Source organism: Anoplolepis gracilipes, chromosome 7 (genome assembly GCF_047496725.1).
Source record: "Anoplolepis gracilipes chromosome 7, ASM4749672v1, whole genome shotgun sequence".
In the NCBI taxonomy this organism is placed as follows: Eukaryota; Metazoa; Arthropoda; class Insecta; order Hymenoptera; family Formicidae; genus Anoplolepis; species Anoplolepis gracilipes.
Window position 1 is genome coordinate 5,557,957 of NC_132976.1, and position 23,855 is coordinate 5,581,811.

General features: G+C 36.8%; 1 protein-coding gene and 1 long non-coding RNA gene across 5 annotated transcripts in view; one reads left to right on the plus strand and one right to left on the minus strand.

Annotated features, from left to right (window-relative positions):
• Window positions 1–23,855, minus strand: part of Sema1a (semaphorin 1a) — a 233,930-nt gene that overhangs the window by 189,823 nt on the left and 20,252 nt on the right. The window contains exon 1 of one of the 4 annotated variants that reach the window (XM_072896527.1): window positions 1,917–2,087. The exons of the other annotated variants lie outside the window; for them this stretch is intronic. The gene's annotated coding sequence lies outside the window, so the exon portion shown is untranslated. Of the gene's footprint in view, window positions 1–1,916; window positions 2,088–23,855 lie in introns of those variants that run through there. 4 annotated transcript variants of the gene reach the window in all.
• On the plus strand, window positions 2,225–13,983 carry LOC140668016 (uncharacterized). Its single transcript, XR_012047106.1, has 3 exons — window positions 2,225–2,382; window positions 13,295–13,595; window positions 13,724–13,983. It is a non-coding gene; the product is annotated as an uncharacterized lncRNA (long non-coding RNA).

Below are 23,855 nucleotides of genomic sequence, written 5' to 3' on the forward strand. Positions count from 1 at the left end.
AGTTGCATGCGCATCTGACACATCAAGAATACAATCGATCTTCGATGAAGTTATAAAATATTAAACAGCAGAGTGCAAAATGTCTTTCCGTTACTTTATATCAATATCCATACGATATCTCGGATATTCTTTAATGCGTGAAAAGAGGACATGAAAAAGCTAGACTAATTACGATCTATATTTTTGGTGGAGAGCGCTAAAAGTTCCTAGCGAGCATGATTGATCTTCCGCATTAACAGTTTATTAAAGAGCGGCAAAAGTACATCTAAGTAGCACTTAGATACTTCGCGAACTATATATCGCTTGCTACTTTAATACTTTGACATTTAATGGATTAAAAAGTCGGTTAATTTGGTTTATTCTTTAATGCAGTTGAGTTTCGAAGATACTTCCAAAGTCTCGATCATGCGGGAATCGCGTTTTTGATGTATCGAATAAAAATTATATATACACGTCAGTTATCTTAATGCTATATAAAAATAAAAATGAAAATAACAAAGCAGTTTGCGACACGTTTGTTATAGTAATAAATAACAGCGCTAAATTATAAATTACACTTTTGACAGAATCATGAATATCGATCCTTTGCATCAATGTGCTCTCAATACGTTTTCCAAAAAGACCACATTATAAATTATAACATCTTGCTATTTATTTTAGCCATTAATAAATCTGTAACATAAATGTCATCTGTAACACGTATGTCATCAATATTTCCATACTTTTCCAAATTGAAAAATTGCACGACGAAATCCTGTCATTTCGTGTGAAATGTGTTCTCGCGTTTGCCATTCTTTCTCTTTCTATGATATATATTCTATTCCTACTCTAATGAATTTTTTTTCTATTCTTTCCAGTTAGAACTAGAGTAATTGCATTAATCTCTTCTTTCATTTTACCGTGAGAAATTCCTACTGATTTCTTCACTGAGAAAAAGTGACAGAATGAAAAGTCCTACGAATGTGTTTCCATAAAAATCAAATAATTACACATTTTCAATAAACGACAATTTGCTTTAAAGGGACAGGATTGAAGTCGCGGTTTATTGAATCGCTTTGTCAATGTTTCACCGTAATGCCACGTTACGTTCGCGAAGCTCCACGTGTACCTAATGCGAGCTCGGGGGCGTGATCGATCTTAGCGTATCGCGAGGCAACTTATCGCCACGACGTTACACGAACGACCGTAAAGCCGTAATACCGCTACGCTAGCAAGGCGTATATGCAACGCGGATTTCAACTCGTCGTTTCGTGAACGCGCGTCTAAAAGAGCTCTCTTAAACTGGCAGGACCAAATCAGCAAAATCAAATGGGACCTAATGGATTATTTAATACTTATTTTGTATTATTTTGTACCACCAAAAATAATTTTGTACCCCATGCCAATTTATTTTCGGTAATACAAAATTATTTTTGGTGGTACAAATTAATATAAATTCAGTACTAATCAGATCAATTTTTATTTTTCATTTTTTAATTGTTTTTATTACGATAATTGAATATTAAGTTAGCAGGACCACAATTTTTTTTAATTCGCACGGGGTATAAATTTATTTTCGGTGGTACAAATTTGTACAAATTCAGTACTAATTGTATCTGTTTTGTTTTATTTATTTTTTTAATTTTTTCTTTTGGTCCTACTAGCTTAACATTAAGTTAGCAGTGCCACGATTTTTTCTGAATTGACATGGGGTACAAAATTATTTTTGGTGGTACAAAATAGTACAAAATAAGTACTAAATAATCCATTAGGTCTCATTTGATTTTGCTGATTTGGTCCTGCCAACTTAAGAGAGCTGATATTCTTACGTGTAGTTTATCATAAGAGTTAATCAATTATGTTAATAATTGCTAATTATAAAGATTATAATTAGCTAATCGTATTTTAAAGAATAATACGGTATATACGAAACATACTTATTTCTTCGAATGTCGCCGTACATATGACAAGAGCAACAGCGTGCTACGTCTGTAAAGGTCGAGCGCCGAACACTGTGTGACGATATAAGATAACAAATTCCTTATGCCTATAAAATAATACGACATATGTAGGTCGAATATGTACTTGTTAACTCTCGAGCGTTAGCTGAACAATAATAATTTTTTCGTCTCTCTGCTTTCTGCGCGACGCGGCGGTCCTTTCCCCCACTTGCCTTCCCCCACTATGTCCTATGCCGTGTCTTCCTACGTCACGCATACCAAAGATACAAACAAGAACGCGTCACTATTTTTTACAAAGGATATTCGGCATACCTACGTATATTATTTTATAAGCATATGGAATTTGTTATCTTACATCGTCACACAGTGTTCGGCGCTCGACCTTTACAGACGTAGCGCGCTGTTGCTCTTGTCATATGTACGGCGACATTCGAAGGAATAGGTATGCGTACTTCGTATATACCGTATTAGTCTTTAAAATACGATTAGCTAATTATAATCTTTATAATTAGCAATTGTTAACATAATTGATTAACTCTTGTGATAAACCACACGTAAGAATATCAGCTCTCTTAAGCGAGCAGGACCAAATCAGCAAAATCAAATGGGACCTAATGGATTATTTAGTATTTATTTTGTACTATTTTGTACCACCAAAAATAATTTTGTACTTCATGCCAATTCAGAAAAAATCGTGGCACTGCTAACTTAATGTTAAGCTAGTAGGACCAAAAGAAAAAATTAAAAAAATAAATAAAACAAAACAGATACAATTAGTACTGAATTTGTACAAATTTGTACTATCGAAAATAATTTTGTACCACCGAAAATAAATTTATACCCCGTGCGAATTAAAAAAAATTGTGGTCCTGCTAATTTAATATTCAACTATCGTAATAAAAACCATTAAAAAATGAAAAATAAAAATTGATCTGATTAGTACTGAACTTGTATTAATTTGTACCACTAAAAATAAATTTATATATTATTTATTTTATAAAATAAATTATTTTTGGTGGTACAAATAGTACAAAATAAGTACTAAATAATCCATTAGGTCCCATTTGATTTTGCTGATTTGGTCCTGCCAGCTTAAGAGAGCTGTCTAAAAGATCGACCCGAGATAATCCGTCCGTCCACAGTTATGTTCTTGCGATAAGCGTACTTGCTAATTAGCCAAAGCGTTACGCGTCCAGGATACTCGATTTCATCTTTCGTTTCATCGACAAAAGTAGTAAACACGTCACGGTTTTATCCCACTTTTCTTTCGTTGATGTAAAACCAATTTCGTGCACAAACGCGCGCTACTTGACAGATAAATCATCAGATCCAGCTAAACATTCCTAGATAAAAACACAGGTATTTCCAATGTTTTTTTTTTATTTTGCTGTACTATATCCAAATAAATTTCCGACTTGTTTCACGAGTTTTACTTCCACGACAATAATCTAGGATATTACACAATATAATAAACACTATAGAGTTAAATTGCAATATTCGATATTGTATAATGATTACTCGGATCACTTGATTATTAAACCGCATGATACGATTAATCATACAATATTAATAAGGGCAATTAACCGATTATAGTTATTTGCCTTCGAAATACACATATAGCGATTTTTAATTTGTTATACGTTTCGCATGACGCCATTTACCATGTCAAAATAAAATAAGATAATATAATCTATTGTTGTATTTTTAAATATAATAATAATAGAATAATTGTAAATGTAATAATAATGAAATAAATGGAATAAAATAATATTAACTCTTATATAATGATGACGAAAAGTCGCTGAAAGTACGTAAAATGATTTACGAAAATCTAAAATGTTGTTAACAAAATATTACACAAGTGAAATATTATATTATTACGAATAAAATATGATTTCCCCAAATAGCTAGGATATTTCGCGAGGTTGATCTCATTTGATTCGTTCTTATTATACGTAACAAAAATGAGATATTTTTAATATTTCATATAACATTTAGAATCGCTTTTTTATTTCAAGTAAAATCCATTTTCGCGCCATGTATTTACAGTGGCTGGTGGAGAAAGTAAAAGGATACCGAGCACCGGAAACTAGAGTGATTATGTCGACAAAGCCATGCATAGTTGTATCGAGAGTAATGCTAGTACCGGACCGCCTACTCTTCCGAGATTAGCGAACTATAATTAGCGATCGGACGTTATAATACGAGGAGAGCCGCCGTCGATCGATCGATCGTCCGATTTCATTGACGCGTCCGTTGCTAATGCCCGGTCCGTGAATTTCGCAGTTACGCTTTCGATGGGAAATTCATTCGAGCGTGGTTGGCGGTGGCTCGCAGAATCATAATAAAGCAGAGACTTTTCTACGTTAGCCAATTCTGCAAAGTACCACATGACGATTTTCGAACTTTATCGCACGCAATCATGCAATCCTAGACGTGAGACTAGATGAATGTCACGTCAAGAGGTAATGAAGCGTCGTTGCATGGATGAATTTTAGCTACTGATTACTCGCGTACAAAATTACACAGAAGAACGTAAATCTCTCTCTCTCTCTCTCTCTCTATTAGAATCTCCGCTATTAAAACGACTTAACCCATTTCCGTTCCCAGGATCATTAATTGAATTGTGAAGAAAACTTCTTTGAAAACATAAAAACGGGCTCATTAAACGAATAAGTTTTTGATGATCGGATCGCGTTTATGTGCATATAAAAGATGAACGAATAAAACGCAATGAAGATTCCTACGTAATTGGACGTAGTCTCATATAAGATAGAGTTGCAATTTCTAAAGTTTCGGATTCCTTTTACGTCTCGGCGGAATATTTGCATAGTAACATATTTTCGCCTAAAACGAATCAAGTTTTGATGATATATCGAATAATGAAGCATTCGGGGATTAGTATGTCTCATCTGTCACGAGCGAATCACGATTTTGTCGACACCGCGCGGGATGCGCTTTACGTTCGCGTCATACACAACGAGATAATATTAGCACCGCGATTCAGAATAGCCGTCGTTATTCGTCGAGCAAGAGACCCGTCATTTATATCCGCCACTCTACTTGATACTGATGGAAGTATAGGCGGCGCAATGCGGCATATAGCGCACAGCGAAGCAACGGTAGCGATTATGCATTTGCAAGGAATGCGTGGCTCAATGATGGCCCCCCAGGATAATCCGTCTGCCTGCCTAGACCCCTGAGATTAGCACGGGCGCTAATTAGACGAGACATTACACACGCCGGAGATACGACACTGATAGCACAGTGCATATCGATCGTTAGGTTTCGTCGACGGCGGCAACTGCTGGTACGTACATTTCTAAGAAACGTTCTCACAAAATCGCAAACACATATTTGCTTTTTAGATAGATTATATCGGAGAAGTAACACTTTTCTTGAATTATAAGTAAATAAAAGGTTTCGAGAAATTCATTATTGTTGCTTTGTGACATCAAGCAAGAAGCATTTTACTGAATTTTTGGAAATTACTTTCACTGACATAAATAAAGATATATCGATCCAATTAAAATAATTAAAATAAAATTGCAATTTTATTTTAAGAAAATATAGTTCAGATTTTAGTGTTTAAGCCGATATATACATAAGTATGTACAGAAGATGTGTATATATATATATATATATATATATATAAATTTTAGTGAATAAAAAAATAGTGTATTTTAATCTACTATTTAATTTAGTATGTAAAATTAATTTACAAGTATTTAAAAAAGTAAAAAATATAATAATTATTAACTTTAATAGAAATATAGAGGCAAGATTACGTGATACTGGGGAAATATATAACTCAAATTCTTTGACTAAGGATATATATATATATATATAGAATTTTGTAACAGCTTTTGGTTTTAGCCGGTTAAAACCGATGACGAAGGAGATTCATTAGTGCACAACAGCACTAATTAAATAGCCTCGCATCACAGTACGATACGCTCCGCGATGGACGTGTGCTTTACAATAATTACTCGGTCAGATAATTAATTCTCGAAAATGCCTGATTCAATGCATCTCCTGTACAAATAAATGTGCTGCCTCAACATGTGATGCCTCGAGGCGGGTTTGCGTCATCCGTGACACGTTCCTGCGAACTGAGAAAATACGCAAAGAGCGTACTCACATACGCATGTGAAAACTCGCAAAAGTTCCAAAGCAGCATCATGTCGTAAACTATAAAATTACAGAGTTTTCTCGCGTATTACGTACTTGACGTTTTATATTGCCCTTGGCTTGCTAAAAATTACATCAACTATATAAAGAATTAAAAAAAAGGGTATTTTAATTTACTACTTAATTTAATATGTAAAATTAATTTACAAGTATTTAAAAAAGTAGAAAATAATAATCATTATTAACTTTAATATAAATATAAAGAGGCAAAGAAAGATTGCGCGATACTGGGAAAATATCTAACTTCATTTCTTTGACTAAAGCTTTTATCTCAAAAACAAAAGGAAAGAAGATAATGGTTGATAAGCGATACACATTGCGAGTCTACGTTGTCTGCATAGATAAAAGGATAGCTTATAAGTATCGCTTATTGTTGTTTACGCGCGTAAGCATCCGATGTATCGATACTCGATACTTCGACTTAGCTCGGTAAATGAAAAATAACGTTACTACACGATACTATTCTTCAAAAACATCGATGCCGATATACCACCGAGCATATTCATACTCTACGCAGAAAGTTTCGACAGAACCGATATTACAAAGTATCGATCTTTTCCAAGTATCGAATAGCATGATTACTTGTTCTTCGTTCATTGGCTAAGTAAGAGTATTGGTTATTGATGTTTCCGGCTACGGATGAACACGCAATGTGCGTGTGCGCGTAATGCAAGCGATGATTCGCGGTACGAGAAGAGACTCGGTATGATTTGCGAGACAGAACAATTTCCGTTTCGCGTAACGCGCGCGGAACTTGTACGCAGATTCCACGAGAGACGGAGAAAGAAGGAAAAGGGAGGGAAAGAGGCAGGGTCGGTGGCCGACGGGAATAGTACGGTGGATGGGGATGCCATCAAGGGTGCGATGGAAAAAAGCGCACACCTTGAGAGATTCTGAGAAATGGGTTAAGGAAGCTCCTAGAATCCGCGGAATATAAATCATTTCCGACGGCAGTAATTCGATTCTCGCGAGTCTTCGGAGGATCCTTCGGGGGTGCTTTGCCGTCTCTTTTTTGTCTTATTGCGACGAGAGAATCGAACGGAGTTACGGGCCGCCATCCAGTCTGCATCTATCTCCTTGTTGGTAACACACAACATTGCCGTCGCCGTCAGCTAGCGAATAAGACAGCAGAATTTCCTGATTTATAAGTGAGAATGAGATGAGAATCGCGGTAATCATTTAGATAATGACTTAAATGATTCGAATACGACGAAACGCGAGATCGCTGCTCCGCGAGAGAAATCGTAAATTTATTACTCATTATTGATGTCACAAACCGAAAAATTCGTGACATAACGCAGATAATTCATTCTTAGATTGTGATTTATTAAAGATAAATTGTTAAAAAAAAAACTAAGGAAATTATGACTAAATGTCTTTTAATTTAATTTTACTTAATGGCGATTTTATTTTCTTAAGAAGAAGCATATTTTACAAATGACTGTTTTATATCTCTAGAAAGTTAGATATTTTAAATTATGAAGGCAAAATATTAGATTGAATTGCTGCAGCATAGATTGTATTTTTTACGATTAAGTTTTCAATGTAATATACCAAACTGTCGTGTCGTCGAATGATAAATGATATTTCACGAACAGTTTGTTACGTCAGTACAGCTTACATTTCCTCTGATTTTATTATAATTTTGGAAATTTTCTTTTATGTGCCTGCACATAATACAAACATACACACCCAATTATTGCAAGTTGAAGAGGGTGAAAATGTTTTATAAAATTCAATCTATATTTTTTTCGAAATAATACAATACAAATATTATAACAACAAATATATTTTTATAAAAAAGTTATAACACTGTTAAAATATTAGATTTCCAAACAAATATATCAAAGTAAAATTGTGCATATATATATATATATATATATATATATATATATATATAAAATTTTATAAGCATAAATTCAAAAAATAAAATTTACAATCTTTATTTTAGTGCCCTACTTTTGAAAAATTATGACTCCAAGTATGAAAATTTGTGTGCGATTAATTTTCTTTAATCTACATTTCTATGCAATGTTTGACAAGTTTCGGTTGAGTTATCGATTTGTACTACTAACTCTCAAATATCTCGCAACTACATAGCTACGTCACGATAGAATAGTAGCCAGAAATTCCAATTTGCCCCAGGCGACAAAACGAGTTTGGCGATGGCACTACCGCAACGCAAAATTTCGTCGGTCAAAGAAAGAGAGAGAAAAAAAAAGAAAAAGCAGAGAAACGACATACAAATATATCGTCCTATATGCGCGATATGCGATATTCTCGCGCGAAGTCGCGGCACTCGCTTCGAAGAAACGAAGTGTCGGCCGACTTCCGCTGCAGCGACTCGAAACTTCGTTACGTCGCTTCCGAGTTGCAACGACGCGCTCTCCTGGATTTCCACTCGATTTCCTCCGGTATCCGATCAACTTTCGACAGAGAACGAGGGAGAGAGAGAGAGAGAGAGAGAGAAAGAAAGAGAGAGCAAAATATCCCCACCTGCGATCCTTTCCTCCTTTACTTCTTCCTTCACAGGGTAGAGAAAAAAATTGAGTTTCAACTCGATCCGAGAGATGAACAAGCACGATTTGTACGCGTAAACCCTTTTATGGCGCGGCACAATGGCGGGGTGGTAACCGGTCCGAGAACAAAAGCAAGGTAGCACGTTGAAAAGTGAAAAAAAAAATGAGAAAAAAAATGAAGGAAAAAAAAGCCGATTCGCCAAAGAAGTGCAACAGGCGATGCGAGTACGGCTTTGAAATTCCGGAAAAATTCCGCGATGTTTCTCAATGACGACGCGGCTTTCCGTACTCGCTTCTTAAAATGACGTTACCGGCGGGCGCTGCATTTCATTCGGTGGTAATTACGTTGCGTGCTGCGCAGCAGAGAATAAAACGCTCGCCCGAGGGAAAAATCTGTTCCTGGAGAACGGGAAATATGGAAAAATGTTACGTTGTTATAAACGCATAGCGAGAACGCGTGGCTGCCTGCTCGTGTGAAAGAAAAAACAAATAGCGTATTGAAGCCTTTGTGCCCGATCGAATCATGAAATGAACCATCATGGTGAATCGAAGCTAATGCGCTAAGTTGTCATGAGCACTGATAACGCGCGCATTATTTATTTGTTCGAAATAACAACAAATGACTTGAATGCATTTCAGCATAAACGCATACAAATATTCAACGTTCTTAAATAGAATCATACATATTTTACTCTCATATTGAATAATCAATAATCGTTTTGCAATTATTATTTTTATTTCACAATTATTTCAAAATAATATAAAACTACATTTGTTATATATATATATATATATATATATATATATATATATATATATATAATTCGAAAGTAAAAAGCTAAAACACGTCATTCTCTCATAAATAATCCATTTCCTATACGAGAACATGTCGAGCGAAAATTGCGTCATAATGCGTCTAGCACGTTTACTAACATTTTGAGCTTTCAGTCACATGATGCACGGATAAAGAAATATCAGTCGACACTTTACGTCGAAACGGGCTGCAGTTTCTTTATCGTCGTACATTCTCCGGCCGCACTGCTAAATCTTTTTTCCATTTACTTCCGCGCGAAAGACGGAACGTTTTCTTCTCCCATCACCATCGCGTCGATAAAAGTAAGATTCTCCGCAGCAGCAGCTATACGCACAGAGATGGTGACGATGTATGTACGCATGTAAATAGGTATGACTCGTAGTTCGTACTGGTTTTAAAGGCGAAGCGTATGTGGATATAAAAGAGAGAAAAAACTCAGTTGCCAGACTGATATAATTAATAACGAAACAAGGCCAATTGTTCTTGTTACATGAAAAAATATTTTTAAATTATGTTTTTAAAAATACATGAAATATTTTTTTGTTTAAAAGTTACTCGATTTTTAATTAAATTAAATCATCGATCAAATTAAGATTTCGAGAAAATAGACGCTGCAAATTGCTACAGTTGATTTCCAAGAAACGCGATATTTGATTAGCGCAGCGGTTGTTTACGAGGGAGGTTTCTTACACGTAATAAACACTGAGGATTCCTACAGGCATCCTGCGGCGAATTCGAAGTTTCTCGTTTCCTGTTCATGCCTTGGATTTGCCGCTTCCCTCCTCCGTCAAGCCGAAAGAGAAAAAGAAGCGGCTGCTTCCCAACCGTGTCTCGAGTGTAAAAATAGAATTAGACAAAAACACGACTACGCAACCAGAAACTCCCTTGCCGATCTAACCCCGTCCATGAAGCAATGTGGCTCGTAGATCGATATTCCTGTGATATTTAGGTCATGTGTGACAGATGAGCTAATCTCTTGCTGCCGTAGTAAGAATACGCCTGATGTATTGGAGCGATCTGTAATCTAGTGTCTCTCCTCCTAAGGAGATGAGATCTCAAAAAAATGAAGAGGGAAAGAAATGAAAAAGTCGAAATGTCAGTGATGACATTGGTCACTGATAAAAAAAATGAATAAAAAAAATTTCTTACAAATCGCTCGAGGCAGAGCGATTTAAGCAGTTCTCTTAAGCTTTCGAGAGAAAATAAGATAATCTCTTTTTAGTAATAAATTATATCACAAAAAGAGATAAATTCTGAAGCAACAAAATAATCTTATGTATAATATATATAATAAAATCTATGATAAAACTATTATTTTTTTTGATTAATATTATGTCATAGAATCACATTATCGCACATTTCACTCATGAACAATATTATATTCGAACGAAAAATTATTTGAACGTACCCGCTGACGATTTCGAATAATTCACCCGACACGTGTACCTCAACACGGGAAAGAGGAAGGGTTAAACGAACGGACGTGTTAACCATGGGTCACTGGCGACGGTTTACACGCATCCATGCGCCATTGCAAACCACTCGCAAAATCACGACACGCACGCGACGCATTACGTGTACGCACGCGAGAATAGTGAATGATGTCGCGGGTCTGATGAATGCGCGGACGATTTATATCGAGCAGCCAGCAGAATATAAAAGGCTACACCAGATATCAAATCTCGATTGGATCAAGTACGTGGCGAGAGAGATATAGTAGAAACGATGGAACAATAAGAGAGTTTTTGGTGAGACTGATACATGGGAGTGGAAAATTTTGTGTGCGAGAGTGAATGATCGAAGAAGGTGGCGGATTGACAAAATTCGGCGAGCCACAACACACAATCGTTATATTCTGCGAAAGCCAATTATTACAGAAATGCAAATGTAAATAAGAATCAGGTATCTGGAATTTATTCTTAAGGAGTTCCTTTCAAATGCTAAAAGTTTTTCTACGAAAAGAAAAGAATTTGTCTTCTTGTTACATTAAAAACACTCAATGGAAACATCATATTTGCGGAAAAAGCAATAAAAGTAGAATAAAAAATTTAAAAGCAAAAGAAATCATCACAGTTTATTTTAACGCAGCAATATTTCGGAAGATAATGCAATCTGAATATAAAACGGAGCAACAATGTCGCGGAACAATAGTTTGAAATAATTGATATCCTTTTCGCTGTATGTATGTGTTACTGGCACTGCTTACGGATAAAAAATGACTAACCGCGAAACAGCAAAAACAATACCGCAAAGAAGCTCATTCCATTGCGGGAGAGGGGAAACCGCGTCGAGAAGTTACTTAAACGTACGAGAAGTTAGGCGCGACGGCTCTCTTACTGCGCTTTCCCGCATTTGCTGCGCTTGTACATCCTCTTACGAAACTTCGGAGCACTCCGTTCGAATTAACGAAACATGTTGCGTTGAGAGTCGGAAGAAAAACTTGCAAAGGAAATCTCGACCGCGCATTTTCTCTCTTTTCTATCGTTCTCTTTCTCTCTTCCTCGGCGCACCAAAGAATTCCGCAGCTCGGAAATGTAACTCAATCCAATAATAGTGCAGTTCCCATCGTGAAAATGCATCTCAAGTTTCTTCGTCTAACTGACGTTAATATTTACTTGCTATCATGGTCAGGAAATTAAAAGGGAGATTCAAGAGGCGTCTTCTAAATTAATGAACGGAGAGAGAAAGGAATCGACTTTCAGTCGAAACATTGTTTGTATAAGACTGGAGAATTCAAATATTTCCAAATATATGACAGCAATTTAGAAAAATGCATTGATCGAACAGAAGTTTCATCTTGAAACAAAGATTACTGAAGTTGTTTTAAAAAACTCTTTAAAACTTTATAATTTTTTGGAGTAACAAATATGTCATATTTTTGTATTATATATTCATGTCACTCTAATAAAAATGAATCATATATTTTATTTAAACACACTATAATGCGAACAAGATTTTTGCAATACAGAGAGAACATATAGTTGAAAGTCTTCGAACGTTCAAAGCTCATGTTGGTTGTAGCAACTATTTCCAGCTATTTAGCGTACAACAAGATCACCTGATCATCGTAGCATTTGCTTACTGGCTTATGTTTACAATCGCACTAGCGAGAGTCGAGATCAAATAGCCATGTTTGTCGCTAATATGTGTGATGTGAACACGAAACCGTGTATTCAAAGGGTCGCAATTCAAATCGACCGAAACGATGGTTAACGTTTATATGTGATTTTGAAATGTTTCAACGAGAAAAAGAGAGAAAGAGAGAGAGAGAGAGAGAGAGAGAGAGAGAGAGAATAATTAGATTTTATTTCTATTGTGGCTTTTTGACCAATCCCGAATAATAATAATAATCTTTTACAATTTAAGAAGATTGAAATTCATTAAATTAATTGATTAATTCATTATTCTGATGCACGAACTTTCAGTTTATTAAATTGACAAATATGCTACCATTTTTTTCGAAAAAAAATTTTATAATAAAAGTTGAAAGATAAAAATAGTATTAACAGTATTTTTTTAAAACCTCAAGATATTAAAACAGTATAAGCATAAAAAACAACGTGCTAAAAAATGAGAAATGACATGAGAAGAATTTCATGCAAAAATAAATCGGTGTTAAAACATGAACGTTTCAGCATGTCATGCAACTTATGTAATTGTATCATACGATACAGAATTACTGATTAAACTTTCCAATTGTCACTTAATATTATCTTAACTAAAATAATTCGCAATTTTCACAAAGTTAGCGAAACAATTTCGTAGCATAGCGAGAAAAACGAATACGGCAAGAGAAAACTCCTACGCGGTATTCTTTTTCTGAGTTGCAGGTTTATCTCCGAAGGAGGGCTGTAAGGCACTAAAGGACAGCTGGCACCAAGGAAAACAGCAAATCGCCCGGGAAAACACACCACAGGTTTTCTTGCGGACGATCAGTAATGTTCGCTGTGCCAGCCATAGCGAGGAAAAAGGGCGTAGACATTATTCGGCAAGGACAAGAAAAGTGCATACGACTATGCTACGGCATGCACGGGACTGTGAGTCATCGAAGAGCACATGTGTCCATACATATACCATAAAAACGCAGAATATCCTGAAATGTCCGCCGTTCTGAGATAAAATTGCTATTGTGTTTGTTTTACATTTTTATATTTTTAGGAAAAAGTTAATTAAAAATTGCATTATTCGCAATTACATGTTTTTACATTATTCTCTTTAAAGATTATCGAAATTAATTAATTTTTTTTTTTTATTAATAGCGGTTAATCGAAAAACTTGAATAAAGCTTAATAAAGTCATTTCACAATTCGGCTTTATTTTTCGATAAGCCATCTTATCAGGAAGTCGATCGCTGCCGAGACTTCGTTTATGCACATGTGTAGGATGTGCACGATCGTGCATATATGTCGCGTGCATTATGCAGACTACGTGTCCACGAGTTTGCGCTCGCGCATGTGAGAACGTCATGTTCGAAGATAAGTCGCATGCTTAATACGCAAGCCACGCACACCTACGCGCTCACCACGTACGTATTTATACATTCGCCGTAGTGATATATCGATACTTATATATTATACCGATATATATCGTTGGGACGTGCGAGCGCGGGTGTCTGCACCGGCACACATAACTTCCTTGCCCAAAGATAAACTGTATCCGTTGAACATACGGAAGGCCACCAACCATACCGGCACATATACATCCATTATTAAACCGCTATATAGTTTCAGTCGTCGTATCTATGCCAGATTATATTAACATACATTACAAATTTGCACGGAGAAATGTTTATTAATGTACGAGAATAAACGTAATTGCGTATGCAATTTATATTTGTTTATCGAACACCTATGTACTGATATTTATTGCGATCATCAGGTTATATTTTTGTACGAATGAATAAATACCGAATTTTTGACAATCATGCAGCCATTTCGTTGGCACGAATAAATAATTATCCTTTACAGTAAACTATCGCGCGTAAGAATTCCAATCTAAATCTGTCGCGGGAAAGTCATGACATATACATATATATATTTCAGCGAAACACATGCCTGCACGATAAGACTGCATTTCTTACGTTACATCTACACGAAATGTATCGTCGAAGGTAAAGTTACGTATAGATGGACGCATATGTGTATATATGCGCGCGCATGTGTCTGTCTCTGCCTTCCGAAGAATGTCAACACGTGTGGCTTTCATGGTCGAGGAACACCGGAAAGCAACTGGCGCAGAAGACGAACACGACAGATGGTAGATGCGCTTCGTTTAAAAAAACTCTACATCCTCTAAAAGAGAATGTAACGACGCGTTTACATATCCGGTACATGTATAAGGTAAGCAAAATATTCATATTATATTACGACTCCATACTCCAAATAAATGATTATGGAAAGGAAATTGTCTTTTCTGTCTCTGGAATAGAGATTTTGCCAAAAATTTAGGCGTTAATATATTTTGTATTAATTGTCTTAAAATTTTAAAGATATTTTCTGAATGAATTTTTCTAATTCTGAATTTTAATTTTACTAGCAATACAAGATTTATTTTTGTGTGCGCGCCAAAACTTATGTGTCAATTGTTAAATGACATTGATGTACCATTTAAGCGATTGATATGTTACCAATTTCTTTCTTTAACATCATAATATTAGATTTTTAATTTCTTTTATAATCTAAGGATTTTTTTAACTTACACTCACGATATTAATAAAAATTCTTATTTTTCTATAGTAGATTTTAGAAATATACATTCTGTCATGAACGGTATGTACAGACATTAAGAAAATCAAATTGATGAAAAGAAAAAGAGAGGAAGAGAAACGAATTACACAACATATTCTTGATGGCACCAAAATACGCGCAGCGTTGAAAGGTTAAAGAAATCTCTTACAAATGTTTTGCGAAAGGCAAAGATCTCATTCGTCATGATCGTGTTGATTTCCGCAGCGAGGCGTATCATCAGCGTCAACGACGCGTACACTTTGCCGGATGCTGCTCGCTCTAAGCGAGCATCCGTAAGAAAGTAACAGTCGGCATGTGGTCTGCGGCCAAAGAAAAACACCATCGCGTACGTCGCGACAAGGAAGAGAGTGGCGACCGACAGTCTGCGAAGCCGTTAGTAAGCCGATATAAGCAGAGTCAATTTCCAGCGAGTGTTCGAGCGGCAGGAAAGGATTTTGCTTGCGCGACGACGAAAAGGCAATATTCCGCTCTAGGATCGCGTTGGAGCTGGGAGGAAGTTACGTTGGTAAGTGGGTAGATAGGTAGGTAGGTAGGTAGGTAGGTAGGTAGGTAGGTAGGTAGGTAGGTAGGTAGGTAGATAGATAGAAGATCGCTAAGGAAAGTGAGGTGATTGACGACGGAGAAGGAGGAGAAGCAGCGGAGTGAGAGAAACACGAATGAGGAGACACAGAGAGCACTATACCTTTGTTCTCTCCGAGACTTATCTAGATACTTTTCAATAAAGTTACTTGACACACCCGCCGCGTCTCACCGCCATCAAAACTTCGCCATCGGAGAAACACGGCAACGGACCGCCTACGTTCCGAGTATATAACGAGCCGCGATCGTTCTCGCGTCGATCCCTATCGCGTCTCCCTTTTCGCCGGAAAATATCTTTGGAAACGACGCGAAAAAGCTCAATGTGATAAAAGTCGGCGACGCGAACGGACGAATGGAAACGCGATTTCGTATTCCGCCGGTATTCGCGGCAAAATGCGACGCGTGACTCTGAGAGAAGAGAGCGCGGCCGGATGTGTATGTATGTGTGCATGTGGTTTCGCAAACAACGGTGCGGCTATGCTGAATATTTAAAGATTTAATCCCGTACGACGAGGTCCCGCGAGCGGCACCTGCGTTTCCAATACGCGCGAGTAGGTAGAACTCGTCGGAGGGCGACCGATGTTGCGATGATGTAGAAAAACATCGAATCATGATCATTAGAAAAAAAAATGTATTATTATAATTAACAATTTCTTTTATATATATAAAAACATAGATAACCGTTAATATATCGATACAAACGTCGATTATGATATTCTTTGAAAAATATACATACTAAAGAAAATTCTACTTCTGTCAATCATAATATTGTAATAAAAGCTTGCAAAATAACCAACGATCAAACGTCAATGTTCTCATTTCTATTAAAAAGATACATTCTATGACAGATTTTAGTTAAAATTCAAACGTGAGAGAGGAAACTTGTATGACCATTCCAACGGATTAGCTTTCGTGGATAAAATGTACGGAAATTGTATGGAACATTGCGAAACAACCGGCTTTGTGTTTACTCGGTGCGATGCGTTACGAGCGGATTGTAAGCTTGGCGTAGAACAAGCGGGCTATCGAGTTTTATAATGAAACGCGTACGCCGCAATTCGAAGTTCTATCTGCTAATGAAAACTGATATTTATCCGCATCTCTGAATTTAAGCGCTAAATCGCGACGTCTCGACCGATGTAAGCGTATTTGGACAAGCATTTTACGTATATTTTGTTACTTTAATGTCGCAGAGCAGCCGACACGCGCGCTACAATTCTGCGACACAAAACACGCCGAGCACAAAATGTCTGTCGTTAAGCCCTTAATCCCCGCATTAGTCTACAAACGTAGAAACATTTATATTGTCTAGACTATTCTTCCGTCAACATATTTACCCGATGTGCAAACATCGAGTCGCATAGAGTATTTTCTACTGACTTGATATTGAATATATAAAAGCATTAATCAAAGGAAGTAGGTATCATTTAAATTTTTAACGCTTGGATAAAAGCGGATGCGCTCTACAGAAAAAGGTCCTCCTTATTAAAATTTAATTTATCGTCGAAAGTCACCTTAAGATGAAAATAATTAAAACGTAATGCGCTCTCATCGAAAGCGCTTTGTCTTGTGAGATAATTTGTCTTCCAGAGACGCGTAAAAGAAAAACTCTATCTCTTTTATATTCATATATTTCAACGATAAATTATATCTCAAAAGCAACACACAACTAAGTGACCAATATTTTTTTATCGCTAGATTCAATAATGAATATTAAATCTCGTACGTTATTGAATATTGCTTAAAAGTTAGAAAATTAAAAACTAAAATATTTCAACTTTTAATGCGCTTGCAATATTTATTAAATTGAGATTTAAAATTGACATATATAAGACAATAAACTGCGAATATTTACGCTCGACAACGTCGTCGCGCTATTCACGCTAATCAGACGATATATATATATATATATATATTTATATTCTTCAATAAAAATCCCAAATGCATCGCGATCTATGGTGCGTACTAACACTAATACAGTAACACAGAGCACAAATTATTTATCAAGCATTTTATCACCGTGTTGTAATGACGATACAAACTAGCACAATCGTGCTCCGCCCCGAAAGCATTTTCCGTGAAAGCTCGTTGCGAAAAAAAATTGCTGTCGTAGCGAGAGCTTCGCTGCGCGCGAAGCATCGGATAAATCGCAATGCGGCTCATCGAAATCTAATCTGTCGTCAAAGATAGCTCTGGTGTTGGAATACCTGGCGGTGCGCCTCATATTTTCTCGGGATACGCGACGCGATGCACAACGTTGAATATTTAAAAATTCTAATCAGGAAGGCGTATCTTCCCGTGTTTCCAGTATCGATTAACCCGACGCGCGCTCGGCGGTCGAGAGAAAGGAATGGCGGCGCATAGTCGTTTCGGTTTTCAACGTCGGCGATGAAAATTCGAGCGCCTTTCTTACAGTCACGACGAAGAAGACGATACGGAGAAAGAAAAGGAAAAAGACACTCCTGACAATGGCGATAGATAAGTAGATAGGTAAAGAGTATTGCAACAACATATTGCACCGAGTTACAGATTCGATGCATCCGCATCCCAATCAAGTTCCCCCGCAAAATGCTGCTGTGGCACGCAACTCGAAAATAACTTTCCGCGATTTTTCAGCTTTCCGCGGACATCTCAATTTATATGGAAATAATATGATAGTTATTTGAGGTTTTTTCATACCTTCTTTCATTTACCTACATCACACGGCATGCGAGCTGTGCACGTTCGCTGTTTATCTGTTATCATTTATCTGTGCATCAGCAGTTAACAGCACGTTATCATGGCTCGTTTCATCAAGCCTCATAATGAGGTTCGTGTATAAATGGATCGTATGTAAAGCGTGGTTAAATAATATCTACTGTTAACATCAGAAAAGGAAAAATTCGGAGATAATAAACGTGCAGGTTGCTCGAAGATTCATTGTCTTTTTCTCAAAAGATCACATAAAAAGTCTGTGCAAGAATATCCAACGTATCTCTTGTATGTAAAAAGCTACAAGTAATATAAAGGAATTATCGCAAAATAATACAATTAATGCGCTCTTTGATAATGTACTTTTTTAAAACTTTATACTATTGTTATAACAGACATGTACTGATAGTTTCTTTCGTAATGTAATGTTGAGAGTTTGATTAATATTTACAATTTAGACACGATGTAGCTTTTAGGATGTGACAAGACAACATAACTCACTATTTGTCGCTTGATACCGGAGAAAATTGCACTCTGTACTTTAGAAAAGTGCATTTCGATGTTTTTCATCTTAACAAAGATTTTTCACATGATACCGAGCGTTCTCTCACAAACTTGTAAAGATGTATCCTTGGAACTTGTAACGTTGCCCTTATTTGCCTAAATTTACATCCGAATTAAAGATAACGACCACACTACGCCATAGAACAGCCAGGATCAAAGGCTCGCTCTCGTTACGTCTTCTCCTTTCAACCGATGATTTAAGTTGTCCGATGTAATTACGACAACCCAAAAAAATACGATTTACGCTATGAATCTTTATGCGATGAATCCTAACTTTTAAGAAAATATTTATGTATGGTAGATGAAAGCAAGAACGTTTACTGCGACACTATTAATAAATAATAATAATATGTGTAACGACATCTTAACACGTATTAAATTTATAAATATGCCAACAAGAGCAATTATTACAAAAAAAGAAATGTTTATTTAAGAATATAGTTTATAGAAGAAGATATCAAATGATATTGTATATTTATATGGTACTAACAATATTAATAATTATTTAATCAAGTAATATTAAATACACAAAAGAGAGTATAAATAGCATAAAAATACTATCGTCACATTTGTTTTTATTTATTTATTTTTCAATATTACATATAAAATACTTTATTATTAATTCTTTATATATAAAATATTACACGTATGTAAAATCAATTTCGTATTTATTTTGTATATTAAATATTGAATGAATAAAAATGTCGATGATCTCGGACAAATTTAAAGATCTTTAGATGAACGATATATATACATAAATCCATAATGTAAAGAATAAGACACGAAGGCGCCTCGACTCACGCGACAACGCATATGTATGCACACGTGCGTTTAGATATATCGCTGCACCGCGTACAAACATAGACGCGTCTAGAGAGAGCAATAACACTGAATGCGGTACATACTTGGGTGCATCGATGCTAACATAATAAGCGGACATATCTGCCAAGCGTATACTGTTATGCGTCGCTATTACAGCCATTTTACGACGAATGCGACGCGCGCGAAACCTCCTTTTACGATCCGTCCACAAAGTCGATGAGAATGAAATAGAATTATACATTCGTGTGATAAAATAGAAATGAATGAAGTAGAATAAAATAGAATTACACATGATGTGTATCATATGTGCGTGTACGGAGCAACGCGAATTACGCGGAATTAAGTGGAATTACCGTTTGCGATATTGTGACATATTATGTAGCACGATTAATAATAACTATTCGTAAAAGTTTTTATAATCTAAACAGTTGCGGAAACACAAAAGAGATATTTTATAAAACCTCCATAATTTAAAAAAAAAAAAACAAAAAAAAACGGCGCTTTTGCCCCTTGAACAATGTAATATTTAAACAAAAATTCATTCGGCGGATATATTCATTGGAGCTGAGTCGCTCCCGGCACAATGATCGCCGCAAGCGAACCGCGTAAATTCTCCTTAACGGCGGTCCTATGCACCCGCGTTCTCATTCAGCGGTCGGTCCCGCAGTGTGCTTATGCTTATAGCGCATAGCGACGCGGCAGCCGAGCTATTCCATGCTGGCCTAGGCGCTGGCTAAGCACTTCTGTACATACCGAATACATCGGTGAGGGAGGATACCGTATAACGCGCCCCGGAGCGACGCACGGGGCGCCGGGTAGAAGGAGCGAAATATTCGGGAAACGGATATCGGACAGAAACGGCGGGGGTGCAGTAGTCGACAATGGCGCGCGGGCGTGCATGTATCGAATGGCAGAAAGAAGGGGGCAGACGCGTTGGCGGAATGCTTAAATCGCGGAGAGATCGTTCGTGAGAGCAAAAAGCCGAAATGATTGATGCGTCAGGGACCGCGTGTATCTGTCAAGAGAGATTCAGTCTTCTCTCCGTTTGTTTTTTTTTGTTTTTCTTCTCTTTTGCACAATGTTGCAAGCCTTTTTCCTGGGATTTTTACGCTTGAAGAATTAACCAAATTTATTATTTAATCCTTCGCGCGACGTAAATAAATTTCAATGATTCCTTTTGATATATACTTTTTTTTTTTAATCTCTTCTTTTTAATTTTTATGTTATCGTATTTGTACACGTGATATAATAATGTTCTTATTGCTACTCTAAAGCCATCTTCCATTTATACCGAGGTACTACGATATAAAAAAGAAAGAGAGGAATAAAATTTCTTTCCATTGGAACATTTAGCATGTAATTTAACAGAGACGCGTGCAATACTCTAGAAGCAGACTCCGCCTGGAAGTTTCCGCACATAGCGAATCACATTGACGTAGCCGCAGAATACTAAGCTATATACAGAAGGAATGAGAGGAGGCATCCGTGAGCGCGAGGCTGAAATTGCGCATCACGTTTGAAATCACCGCGAAAGGCGAGCGAATGAAAAAAGAAACCAAACAAATGCGAATATAAGAACAAATTCTAGTATTAAAAACTGCATAAACATTGTAAATATCATTTTTAACCATAATAATTAAAAATTTATGAAATTTTTCGCGATATTAAACTTTATTATATCTGTTTTATTCTTTCTATTAATTTTTACGATATATATTCGATCAATTAAATATGAATTTAAATACAAATAATTATACAAATAATTAACGCAAATAATTATATTTACGTTTAATCAAATCAATCAAGGGAGAACATGGTCGATACTTTGTTTCTATAATTATATTCAACACTCTTGATATTTTCTCTCTTAATTATATGTCACACATGCCTCTGTGCGTATCAAGCTCAGTGTAACTTTTTACCCCAGATTCTCAGAGCAGAGATGAAAGAAATGACGGAGCGAGTTGGGAAAGAGATGGGGTACACGGACGGGGTTTGTTGTGTGTTTGTAAACGTCACAGGCAGCACGTATCCGAAAGTGATAAATATGCCGTTGCGGAGCATACACACATTCACGCACTTCTTCGATCGGCGGCGGTCGATGCGGCGTGCTTCTATCGCATAAAGGACAGGGCAGAGATAATTACAGCGCAAGAGAAACTTCCGCAAAAGAAGAAAATATATACGTGTGTAAGGGGAGGAGTTCTATTGGAAACGTGCATGCGACTGCTGTCACGTTCATTTCGCGAATTGTCGGATCAAAATTCTCGATTTGTGCGGAAGAATCGCGGAAATTTCCGACGCGAACAAATTTTCAAAGACAATAATCAATTTAGAAAAAGAAAATGCGAATTATTCGCAATAATTACATATGTATATATTTCTTTTTTTAATTAAATTTCTTTATAAAAACTTGAAAATTGGACAAGTGATCTCCTTCAATTAGATAATCTGCAATATAAATAAATTATTAAAAAAAAGAAAGAGTTTTTCTTTCATTTGATTTTTACTTTTAAGAGATACGTAGATTTGAGATGAATATAAATAAGATTGCATGTAGAGATTCTGACAATGACTGTACCTATTTGAATTTATCCGACTATAAACACGGTGGATTAGGATTGCACGTGACTGTGGCAACCTTCTTCACATCGCTGCGAATAGAGAGACGCAGATGAGTGCGAAGGGTTAATTACCGAATGTCCGAGAGTGAGGTCAAGGAGGTCGCTTCTCACGACCAATTCTGCAACCGCGCGCGCACATCGCCGTCGTCGTAATTCCACAACAGAATTAACGGAATCGCCGGAAGGGCGGAGCGGAATAATTTCGGCAATGGCGGCAACGTGCGCTGCGCGAGATAAAGACCGGATCCTTTCTCGTCAGCAGCAAATACGGCGGAGAACCCTCTACGGTGATTAAGCCCTGTCCGAAAGTACAACGGCGAGAGCCCGTCGAGCCGTTTCACCAGGGGTAGTAGCATAGGCAGGCAGGCAGGCAGGCGAGGAAGAGCGAGGGGAGAAGGGGGAGGATTGGTGGAAGAGGGCAGAGACCCCGGAATAGGGAAAACCGAAATATCGACGAGATAGCCGCCGCCACCGCCGTGCCCCCGACGTGTGTATAAATGGTGGAAATGCGTGCTACTTCCCGTCCCCCCTTCACGCCATTCTTGCCCCCTGGGCTATACTTCCCTCTTTCTCACTCTTATTTTCTTTCCTCATCTTCTCTCTCTTTCTCTCTCTTCTCGCACTTCATATCCACTTCTTCATTCTCTGCTGCCCTTCTCTCGGAAAGACACGGCCGTTTCCACCAACGCGTTTGCCTATCCTCATTCGACAGTCCCTGGCGCGTTGTCGATATTCATTGTGCTCCGTTTTCTCAAAACATAAATATACTAATGTCGGATCTCTTGCAATCTCCGAATTGAAATTTTCTTATTTTTACTTAATTCGATCAGAAGAAATAGCTATTAATTGCATTAATTTCGATTACATATATATATTTTCATTCAATTTTAATTTGAGGTTCTCTTATTTTCGCTTTAATACTTAATTAGAGAAAACTATTCACAATTAATAATTGCATTAATTTTCATTTCTTTATCTATATTACATTTACATGTATTAATAATTTTCGACGGAGAAGAAAAGTATCACGAAAATTTATTTGAGTTATATTGAATCATAGAAATTTTGCATCACATCGACCATCGCCGATGGTCGATGTGATGCAAATATGTGTGGAAATATGAATACGCCGTCTCTTTTGTGCGGTGATCTTTTCCCTCTATGTGCGGTCTTTTGGACTATCGTTTTCTCTACGCTCTCGTTTCAGCAACCCTTCCAATGTTCCTGGCACTCTTTATCGATTTTTGAACTCACCCGCACCGGAATATCCTATAAACGAGTACATGGTAATCCACGACCCGGGCTCGAACACCGTGAATAATATCTTAATGCTCGGACGTCTTCTGCGGAGCGTTCCATTCGAA